The following is a 12,338-nucleotide window of genomic DNA, read 5'->3' on the forward strand; positions in this document are numbered from 1 at the left end:
TAAGAGATAAAAGGGAACCTGAACACGAGTGCATGCATGTGGGGTTTGTATGTGCGAGGCAACGTGTAAATGCCTTTTCCTGACCTTGAACCCTGGGCTGCTCTGTTAACACTCACGTGCGTGCTCAGACGCAAGAATTCTCGGAAATCTTCCTTTGAAAGGTTAAAGGCATGTTCTGCCGTAAAGGGAGGTATATTTAAAAAGGCATACCATAAAGCTCTTTTTACTGCGTGGCCCGTGACACAGTAATGTTGTGTCAAACTGCACGACTTCACTTTCCCCCATAAATCCACCTCCAGAGGGTTCTCTCATTCTGCTGAGTTTGGAGATTAATCCCATTGTGTACTTTAAAAAGAAGACATCGCAGTATATGCATACTCCTGGCCTGTTTATTATGCAAGGTTATCGTGACGGGATTCATTTTTCCTCCCCGAGTCTATTGAGAGCGAGTGGCCTATTTACATGTGAATTCCTCCCTGTGGCCCTGCAGCCTCGCTCAAAGCACCGAACGGGGCCACCTGCAAGGGGAGAGGGAGGAGGAGGAGGAGGAGGAGGAGGAGGGAGACGCTGTTTGAGGAGCTAGAGAAGTGCACTCCTGTTTTCTTTGGTGCAGAGAAGAGGAGCTGGTTTCATTAATCCCTCTGGATCCATGGAGACAGAGAGTGAGCTGTGGCAACACGAACACAGGCAGAAACCGACAGACGTTTCTTGTTTTCCTCACCTGAATACTGATCCTCCATCAGCTGGTAGTGCTGTGATAAGACATTTTTTTAAATCACTGATTTCATATTCTGGCCATGAAAAACAGAAATATGACGAATAGCAGAGTTTATGTTGAAATAAACAAACCGCATTTCCCACTTAAAATACAAACTAATCTGCTTTTCTAAATACGCGATGCAGGATTATATGAGAGACTCGTACTCAGTTGTGGAGTATATTTACTCATAACTACTGTATAATTTTGAAACATTCAAATTTAGGATTGTGCCGTATGAGGATACGACATCGATTAAAAGCGTCTCCACAGAGAGATCGTTGGTATCCTGCTACAGTGCACTTTCTATCAGTTGCAGTTCTATGATTTCCCCTGCACACTGCAGTGCATGCTAAATGATTAGCGCCGCTGCTTTATAAAAATCTCCCCAAACTCATTATCGCCAAGCCTATACTTTCAGCATTGTGAGACGGGGGAGGTGTGAGGATCAAATGCTTTTAGACACCGTTTAGTCTCTCCACCCATGGAGCGGAGGAGAGACAGCTGACGTGAAGGAAACGTTGTCACAAACAGATTCGGTCTAACATGTTGACAGATTCGGTGCTTTTGTGTCGTTAGCCTTGAAACTATTCACTTAAAACAGATAGATGATTCTGTTTTTCCCTCATTGATCTCCATGAAGTTCGCTGGCAGTGATGTAATAAAGCCACGGTGTGTTTTATGTGGAGAGAGCACTACGCCAGACTCCATTTAAAAAAATAGCCTTTTAAATGTTACATTGATTGTCAGCAACGGTAATTTAGGAGCCAATTCGGCCTTGTGTGCTCTGATAAGTGTGGCATGCAGTTATCACACTGGTCATAATTTAGTTTTTATGAAAACTCAACTTCTGGCATTTGCTCAATGATGTTCTTCACCGCTGTTTTAGAAGAAGGAAATAACGCGAGTTGACAGGCGAACCACCTTTAAAAGTGACAGATCTTCTGTGAATATAATTTATGCCGATGTGAAAGGTGGTTCATGTGGATTTCAAAAACTGATACATATTTGGTAAAGAAAATGATAAATAAAGAACCTTAAAAGGTGTGGTGATGTGTTATTCTGTGGGGCTACGTTAGTTTGTTTGTACTGTTCAGCAACTTGCATAATAATAAAAAAACAATATGAAAAGGAAATATGATAAGATTTGATATATTTGTACCATATCGCCCACCCCGACTCATTTAAGATAAGCCGTTCTGCATCAGTACTTTTGATACTTTCAGTACGTTTTGCTCATGAAACCTCAGGAAACCGACAATCCAACAGTGATGCCCACTTCATCAACACCTGGACAGGTGTGTGGAAGTGAGGAAGTAGGCGGGATTTGAACTTCTCTCTAAAGCTTAAGGTGTTAAGGTGATACTTTACTTTACTTTACTTGAAAGAAACTTGTTCGTTCGATGTGTCGTCCAACTAAATAGGAAGTCTTTATGGCGGTTCTGAACGTCCAAACTCAAAGGTTGGGTGGAAAGATGGCCGTCACAGAGACGATCGGCAACAGCAATTGTTCAAATATCCTCCAGGGTATTCATAGTAGGACATATGATTTCTTTATACTGCACAGAAGTCACAGGGAGGAGGTTGGAATGGTTTGGGGGCTGCATAAGCATATGAAGTACTGATCTTTACCTCACGGTCATGGACCTTCATCAGTGGTCAAATTAAACCTTTTCTTTTACATAAGCTATCCATGAAGACTGTTGGGTTGTATGAGTCATACAGTTGCACAATCATGCTTCATTGTTTGGTCTGCAAAGCCCAGTCTATGTTTCTGTTCACAAGGTTTTGGGTTTGAGGAGCAAAAGTCAATTTTAAAGATAAAGCGTTGCACTGACACTTTAATACACTTTCAATGTAAATGCCCAAAACTAAATGACAAAACGCAAGTTTGTGTCAAAGACAGGGTCAATATTCTCAAATTGTAGCAACAAGACACCAACATTTGATAAACTAAACCGTTTGGCCTTCAAGCAAAACCAAAATGTAACAGTTTCTTTGACAACCTGCACAGCTAAATGTTCTCATATTCAGACTATTATCACTTGTGTGCTGCGACAGTGTTTCCCGCGATGGACGGGCGACAGAGCTCGTGGGGTGACATTCCTCAGCTCAGCCTGTGTGAAAGCCTCATTTTCGAGGTGATGATTGCTCTTTCACCTCTCAGAGGAGCGTGACTGTCGGCAGCTGGAACGAGGACGGGGGGGGGGAATAAAAAATCTGTATGTGCGCGGCTGCGTGCACAAAATGATGGGAAAATGACTTTTTCATTCTCTCTGCCATTTTGAACTTGAACTTTGGCCCCACGCAGTTATAACCCCCTCCTGATCCACAGCGCACCCATGTCCAGACACAAATCTGGTCCACAAAGGGCCGTGTCCCCTCCAGACTATGGTATTGTGAGGCACAAGCCTGTGAAATCTGTCTTTGGTCTTGTTTGGGCGTGAGGGATTACGGCGGGTTTAGGCTGCGGTCTCCAAAGCTTTATGTTCTCACACTGACTGATGGTGGGGGAAAGTCATGGCGAGCATTGGGCTCGGTGGAGTCTTCATCATTCAACAGATGAGAGGCCCCGGAGTAGTTGAAAGATTTAGGATCCTTGATTCAGAGCTTTGTGCAACCAACAGGTTATGTTATGTGCTATTAAAAAGTAAAGTTTCATATAAGTTGAAAGATCAAAGCAGACGAGGAGGGAAGAACGAAAAGAAATAGATAGAAGGAATAAAAAAAGTCTTATTTCCTGTACCTAAACCTCAAATGAATGAACAACAAACATGATCAAATATGCTCGTGATGAGATCTACAGTTCGAATGTGAGAGCATCAACGTTTTTAGATAAACTGCAGTGCGAGATTTTAAGTTGAAATGTCACCGTAGTCTCTTCATCAGTGCATCTGCTGCAGAGTGATACACTTGTCAGAGGCCTTTGAGGGAATGAAGACGCAGGACAGTTGTTTGGTCTAGACGCTCTGCCCTCCGCGTGAGAATTGAAATTCAAATCAGATACTGTCTGTGATTCAACCTAAACGCCTCTTAGCGGTGTCGGCCCTGAAATGAATTCCCCATCCAGAAGAGAGACGTCTCTGCCAGAGGGTTCACACCGAGGTCGTACTCAACTCTTCTCTCTTTAGATATTTTAATTGCATGTCTGCCTCACGAGATAGCGTACAGTCAGGAGGGGGAGGGAAGTGAAATGCAGAAGTGGGATTCAAACATTTCAGAAGCACATAGCATGGGCCTGGGTTTGTGTGTTCAGTACTTATTAACTACTAGCTCGTTTTCAAACTTGTGATTTACATAATCCGTCTGCACCATTAAAATAAAAAATGTCCGAGCTAAAAACAAGACGTTACATAACTTCTAAAAATAAGGACCAAACACTTTATTCTGCTGAAGTATGTTGTGTTCATGCAGTTCAGAATGATTGGAAGAAATCCAGTTATGTTAAGCTAATAGTTAGCATGAAGTTTAACGTTTTGAGGTATATTGTGTTGTTTTGTAGAGTAGAGTGCTGCTTCTTAAAACCCGGAAATGAGTCAGCATTGAATACTATGTCATTATTCACCCATTCACACCATGCAAGGTGCCACCCGCCCATCAGAACCAACTAACATTGACACACCGTAGGCACAGCCGGGGATCGAACCCCCGATCCTCTGAAAGATGACCCCCTCTGCTCTAGCCAGTTTCCCCGACTCGTCTTTACGGTCTCGTTGCGTATACTCATGTGAGCTCGTTGTAGTTCATTCATAGCCTGTTGTTAGCTTAATTCTGCAGATTGCGTTCACAATTCATAAATCTTAAAAGTGGTGTTCATTTGTGAAGATCAAGCCGTGTAAGTATCATAAATCTTTGTTGGTCACAGAGCTTTTTTGTTTGCAATAATCCAAAATCCAAGGAAAAAAACTATTTTGGCTTTTTGTCAAGGGAACCAGTGCGTAAAAAAAAGACTTTATCCCAGAAGCTCTCGGTCAAAAAATGCAGATTAAAAAAGCCACCTCCAAACGCTCATATTAACAAGATAACGTTATTTAGTCGGTTGATCCAGCTGGGCCTACAGTTGTTTAGCTAACGGCATCAGCTAATTCGCTTTGTGTGGCACAAACGGTTTTAAATCTCCATTTCTAACCGGGCACCAGGATTTAAACATTTAGTCCAGCGTTATGAGTTTGATAAGGTTTCCTGTCCTCTCCTCTGGAACCTTCAGGGACACCAAATATAGCTGCTCTCAATGACCCACTTCACATTACCTCTAAATCTAATAGTTCTCATTGGAATCACATTGCCCTCCTAATCTAATCTGCGCTGAAACCGAAAACAACACCATTTCATTCCACCTCTGAACGAGAGGCGTCGATGTCTCTAACTGTGTGTGTTGCTTATTTCCTCTCCTCTAGTTTAATGGAGCTAGACGCTGCTGACCTCCTCTTGGTATAAACAGCACGACTCCCCTGATATTGGCAATAACACTGAGGAAGGTATTTAAACAGCCACAACACGAGGAGTCTCAGCTTGGAGTTCATTAACTGCGAAAGAAAAGAGAGGCTGAATAATGAACTGGGCCCTTTTTTAGTAGGGATGATGAAGGGGCGGGGCGGGGGGGGGGGGGGGGCGGGGTGTTATATTGATGTCCTCCATGATTAACACCCCTGACTCGCTGGTCAGAGCTTCCCAATCTGCCTTGATTTCCATGGCAATCAGAGCTAGCCTCTCACCGCAGGAGCCCGTAGCTTTATGAAGCTGAAGCTTTCTGCCTGGTTACACTGATTACAGATATTTTGATGGGTGGTGTGCTGGACCCCTCTGCCCCACATCGGAGCAGAAGATTCAGATAAGAGAGGATTGATTGGGTTTTTTTTTTTGGGAGTCTGGGTCTGTGTGCAGGCATGACCCTTATCTGCATCAGAGTCTCTGGGGTGCCTGGGGGGGGGGTACGCGTCTCACCTCTGAAGGTGGAGAGGCTGCACTTCGTCTTGTCACCCGTGGGGGTGACAGAACTTGTGGCCAAGATTAGGCCATTATCTTTAAAAAAAGAAGAAAAAGAAACTTTTGAGTCCATCGGAAGTCTTATCAGCTGTCTCCCGCTGCCATATCAGAGGCTGAGTGTGCAGCGGAACCTTCACGGCTGCAGGTTTTCTATGAGAACCAGACTCCCAACTCCTACACGGCGTAAAACCCTCGGGGGAGGGGAAAGAGGGGGCAGGGGTGGACTGGGTTACGTCCCCCTTAGCCCTCAGAGCCATAAATCAAAAGTAAATTAAAGTCAGGCTCCCCCAGCACATATGGGGCCCCTCAGCAACAGGACTTTCTTGAACCAGGACTGGGTTGCACGAGCTATTTGTGAATCCATAAGTTCTCAGTAACGATCACTGTAGTTACTAAAAACTCTCAGCTAGTAAACTTCAAGTAAAGACTTCCCTAATGTGTAATCTGTTGCAAGGAAACATTGATCTTATTCCGACTCATCATATCTCAGGCTTCTCTCATGCAGCATTTGTAGCTATACCTACGAAAAAATAATGCCATCATCCCACGGAACTGAATTTGTACATTACACCTGTAGTAATGAATAAGGAAGTATAAAGACTGTTGAGTATCTTGACGCAGAAAGAGAGACCAGGCTGTGTAGCAACAGCCAATCAGAAGCAATGAGCTGTAACATAAGTTTACAAAAATACATATATTTAACCTAACTGCCAATCCTTAAAATAGAAGCAACTTTATGACTTTGTTTTTATTTACTTGTGCATACTTGGAGAAATACGTGGAAGAGTAATTAGTATTAATGCGCTTGAGAGTGAGACGTAAACATTTGACTACCCACACCTGACTGATGTCTATTCTAATAATAATAGAAAATTGTTTGTGTGACGCACTTTCATAAAAAAGGAGATTTGAACCCGTATAAGTTTATTAAATTAATTATTTTGGAGCAGCGGCTACAGGACCTCATTTACAAGACTTCCTTCCTCGTGCTTCCTTAACACCTGCAAGTTACCCAAGTTATTAATACTGTGAACTGTAGTTTTTTAAATAATGGTGTTCTGTAAAGTAAACATACATCCATAGTTTTAATCAGTTACTGTCTGCAAGCTTGTACTCTTCTGGTGCGACTCTTTCCAAAAACACAACAGGGATGCAGCTAATGCTAATGTAGCCATTGTTGGGAGGTTTTCACCGCATGCACCACTTCAGAGATTTTACATTTTACACTGAAAAGGATACTATTATGTGCAATGTATTTGATTTTCTCAATAAAAGTACCTTTCATCTAGTTAGAAAGCCAAGTACCTACAGTAGATGTGCATTTAGATAGCGATGCTCTGCAACAATTCGGCAACAACTGATCTTTATCAGGTCGTTGTACAGAGCGAACTGTCTGCAGCTCCTCCCTTTTCTTTAGTCCGTCTCACATGGCAGTAGCTTCACTGTGCATTAGCCCTCACTGTCACCGAGCCAGCGTTAAGCCTCTTATCACTTTCTCTCCCACAGTGCTCTTTTGTTCGCGTTACTCTCGGTTAAACCTTGCATGTCCGATTTTTGGATTAATTTCCCTGCTTGAAGGGAATACAGTCTTAACATGTGAAAAAGGCCTTTGGGAATACCGTCTACGAAGTATGATAAATATAACATGATGTGCTCTCACATTGGAGTCATTTAACATCATTCATTAATATGACAGATGATTGGAGTTTTCTTGCTGGAGTGTTGCGATACAGCTTTCAAACGGATCCTTCCTCATTAAACTGTGACCACTGAGTGAGTCTGTTGCTTAGCTGAAGGGTCGTCCTTAATGAGCTCATATTCAGAGTCTGTGATGATCTTATGGAGCTAACCAAAAATACTTGCCTGATGACAAACGGTTGGTTGATGTTTGCAGGATTATGTTCCCACGCAGCTTAACTGCGTTCTTAATGTTGTTTGGAGGGAAACACATTTTCTCGGTTGCAGTTTTAATAAACATGTGATTACCATTGTAAACTGGAAACAAAACAAAACGCTACTTGGTCATGTTTAGGCAACAACAGTTGACTTGAAATTCATCGTTTTTTCACATTATGAAATTCAAAAAAAGTCAACATTGCATTTTGGTTTGGCACACAAACAGCAGTCTCCTGTGTTGACCCATCGATCTACTCCAATCTCTGCCCGACATGGACTTAACCATGCAGTCATTGTTAGGAGGCCAGGCCTGAAACCTTCACTGGTCCAAACTAATTCATAAGAACTGGAAGATTTGTAAAGAGACTTGCTTTACTCTTGAGTTTTTCCAATTTGACTTTTGGACCTTTTTGTACTAATAATCTTATTATGTTCAGTTCAGTTTAGATTGTTTCCACAGAGTTAAATCAACAGTGTGAACACGACAAAGCTAGTATTCATCGCAGCAGTGTATTGATTGTGTTTCATCGCTCAGGTATTCTCAGGTCACCTCCAAGCAAACTCTGCAAACCAGTTCGTCACCTCTGTCTGCATTTAAAGACACATTTCCTTCCAGATTTAATCCTTTCTTTTGTTCTCTGTTTAGAAACAATGTCTCCCTTTGTAGGGGATCAGATTATTCTCAGGTTTTTGGTTTTTGTTTCCACATTTAAATTCATCCAGCAAACATGTTTAAATTTACATCCACAAATCCACATTTAGATGAATAATGATGATAGTTTATGGTAATACTAATTAATAGTAATGTGTTTTTATTCTACAATGCAAAACGAAACACCGGCAGCCATCTTTAATAAATAAGTATTATCACTAATTAAAGCCTCATCAATATTCAACAACAAAATTTGACTCACAGCACAAAAAATAACAACCCTTCTCCAACATGTCTGTAACAAAAAAATGTACATCTCAATTCAAGTTTATAAGTCAATTTTGAAGACAGATCAAAGTCAACGCTGATGTCTGATGTGTTTAAATATATTCGGAGAAACCATGAAACCAACCAAAAATCCCTTTGAGCTCTACTTGAGTTGCTGAAACGAGAGCAGACTGATAAAGTCTCTATTTTTTTGCAATGTGAGCTGAAACCTGAGACAAGAGTCCCAAAGCCAGATCTAAGCTCAGAGACTGGAGCCTCATTAGCAATCTCTCTTTGGGGCCATGAATAAAAAAAAAACCAACCCACAAAGTAGCTTTGTCTTTGGGCAGCGTTTGATATGCTGCAGCGGGGCCCCTGAGCTCAGAGACACAGCGAGGACTGAAAGCAGACACTTCAAAAGTAGCCAGTGTCCACCTCCACCTGAGGACAGATGATGCCTTGTGCAGCATTAGGAGCAATCAGTCTGTGGCGCCCCCCCCCCCCCCCAAAATCACTACGCGGATTACCCTGAGCATCTGAAGCTATTACACCCTTTATTTTAAAAATCTAATTGTGTTTATTGGCACGAGACCAAAGCTTTTTATTTACATGTCAAACATGCTTCAGGAAGTTCAGTCTCGGGAATTCAGGGGACGTTTTTTTTCTTTCCTTCAGCATGTTGCATGTTGACTTTGGAAAAACGTGAATGGAAGGAAAAGTCAATGACGCAGAAACAGGAAGTTGAACAAGAAGAGGGGATAAAGATGGATTACAGATATGTTTTGCAGAACGATTGCTAATTTACAGCGCTGTTATTGTAACGTAAGCCCTGCCGGACTGGATCGTGATTCAAAGAAGGTCTGTTGTTGTGAACATTGTTGTTTCCACCCAGCTGAAGAAATGATCAACCAAAACTTTATTTATACAGTACGTTTCAAAACAAAGTGCTTTACATGGTTGAACAAGGATTGAAACATCTCAGCACTGCCACGAGGCAAATAAACTCAGACAATTAAAATAATACATGAATAAATTGGAATAAAATACCCAATAATAATATAAAAAACTATAAATATCATAATATAACATGGGAAATAAAACTGTATTGATGAAAAGCTTGTTAGAAGTGATTACAAAAATATCACTGATTTTGCAAATGGCAACAAAAAGATATTTCTTTGGTCAATGTGAACAACATTAAGTGAACTTTTTCCAGCAGCTGCTACAGCAACTTCAGTTTCAACAGAAAAATAGCATCGGCAGGACGGACGTGTCACTCGCTCGTGATCGGTTAGGACCAAACAAAAATAACCTCCAAATGAGAAGTGGCAAACGAATGAATGAAGACCAAATCATCAGGTTATGCCAGAGAAAGACACAGCGCCCTCTTCCTGCTTTATGTCTGTTATAATTTCAAGCAAAATCTGGAAATGTTTCTATGTATGAACAACACTGAACATATTTTAGAATAAAGACTCTGAGTCTTATGAAAGAGAGTGAGACATGTCATGTGTTATAAGTGATCGGAGCCTCATGAACACAGAGAGGGAAGAACAAACATTGCAACAGAACAGAGCGGCCTGCGACAGTGTTTCGTGACGTCTGGATATCGTTCTACAAGTTCAGCAGCTTTAAGCACAATGGGCTCCCCCCCCCCCCCCACAGGGAACGGCGCCCATGACGTACGTGTTTGGCTCGGCGGCGGCCTGTTGAACAGAGCAGGTGTATCCTTGTCCTGCAGGAAGTCTTTGCTGCAGGCCCTGCACACTCTCTGACGGACAAACACGTGGGCACAAGCAGCTCCGGGATGGAAAACCTTGCAGGGGAAAACAATCCCTCATCAGCTATTGTCAACATCTGCATTTAAACCCCTGAACTCAAATGGTGCTGCCAAGATAATTTCACGCAACATGTTATGGCATGACACAGAATGTGACATTTGTAGGGCTTTCTCTGTATTGCCGCTCTTTAAAAACCCAATCTGGGAATGCTGACAAAAAAAAGAGAAGAAATCTCATCTGTTTTGATTCCTTTTGTCTCGTCGCATGTTGGCGTTTCTGTGAGTGGTGGAGCCGATAAGGCTGTTTTAAATTCAGAGTGAAGCCTTATTTGACGACTACATTTACGAGCTGATGGCACATTTTGCTGAAAACACCCCCGAGGACAACTCGTGGACTGGTATGATAACCTGAAACATGATAAAAATGAACCTCCCCAGGAGGAAATGCAGTCATTACTAGCAGCAGAAGAGAGGAATAGGTTGTAAAACACAGAGCTAAAAAGGTAATAAAGGCTGTAAATGTCTCCAGGATACAAACATATTACTTCCTGATGGCTACAATGAAGAATAACACAGTCTATATTAGATTCCTTTTATGTTTACACAGTAAAGTACATTTACCCAAGGGCAGTTTTAAAGTGAGTATTTCAATGTTGGGAGGATTTCTACTCTTTTGTCCACTACGCCTGTGTAGTAGTTAGTGAGTTTGCTTTTCTTTTTTTACATCCAACATGAATAAATCCCCAAAATGTCAACATTTTGGATTATGACAATACAGTTCTGTATTTATTTAGAGTTTTTTTAAAGGAGAGCATGCGCCTGCCTTTTGTCAACTGATCTGAAAGCATAACAATCTTAAATTCATCATAGATTCATCTTAAAGGTCCAGTGTGTAGGATTTAGCAGCATAGCTGAATACCCCTCCTGTAACCCCTCCCTTCCTAAGCTTGTCAGAGATCTATGGCGGCCTTCAATTAATACAAAGACACGAAGGGCTCAATAGAGCCAATGTTTGGTTTGTCCGTTCTATGAAGACATAGTTCTGAATATAATATTCCATATTCCAAAAGGTTATTTTTGCAGGGTTACTTGTATGACGATTTGCCATTGCTTGTAAAGTGAGCAGAGTTGCAGCAGCATCCCCGCCTGTTAGCATCAGTCGCTGCACATGCCTTCGTGGATGCTGCCGTTCTATTTCTGCAGTGAGAATATGTGGGGTTTGTTTTGCTTCCATGCAGTTGCCCTCAGCTGTCCCATCACTCAGCAGGGGACGGCAGAGCTCCCCTCTACCCCCCCACTGTTCGCTCTCGGAGACAAACGCAGGCTAGACGAAGCAACTAGGTCAACCTCCGGCTATTAAACTCCCGTGTCCCCGTTGAGACAGCGGGACAAATGGGTCCTACTCCAACTCAGACACAAACAAAAGGGCCTTCACATCCACCGGAGACCTCAGCCCCACTTGCATCCTAATGAGGCGAGAGTGGAGGGAAATCCACTCTCCTTTTGCAGTTGCTATGCTCGCTGACCAGGAAACACAATGAGGTTACATGGTTATATAATGGGACCATGGTTTTGATAAGGATGGGGAGACATTTTAATCATGGCGACTCTGTTTTAGTAGGTTGGTGCTCTCAGTTAGCCTGTTAGCAAACATGCGATACATTAAGGGCACACACACACACACACACACACACACACACACACACACACACACACACACACACACACACACACACACACACACACACACACACCAGTCGAATCAAATGAAGTTTCAGGAATTTGCATTTCATAATAGGGATGTCCCTTCCCTCCTGCTGTACTGATTGATTGCAAGTGGTCTCCCCAAATGAAAGCCTGAATTATTCAAGCACAATATGGCAGGTCGGACTGTATTCATTTCCTGTTCAATCAGACAGTTTGATGGGTATTTAGGGACCACTGAATACATCAGTTAAGAGTAATGGGAAACTATCGTTGAGGAGTATCCTACTAAGAGT

Source organism: Pholis gunnellus (genome assembly GCF_910591455.1).
Source record: "Pholis gunnellus genome assembly, chromosome: 8".
In the NCBI taxonomy this organism is placed as follows: domain Eukaryota; kingdom Metazoa; phylum Chordata; class Actinopteri; order Perciformes; family Pholidae; genus Pholis; species Pholis gunnellus.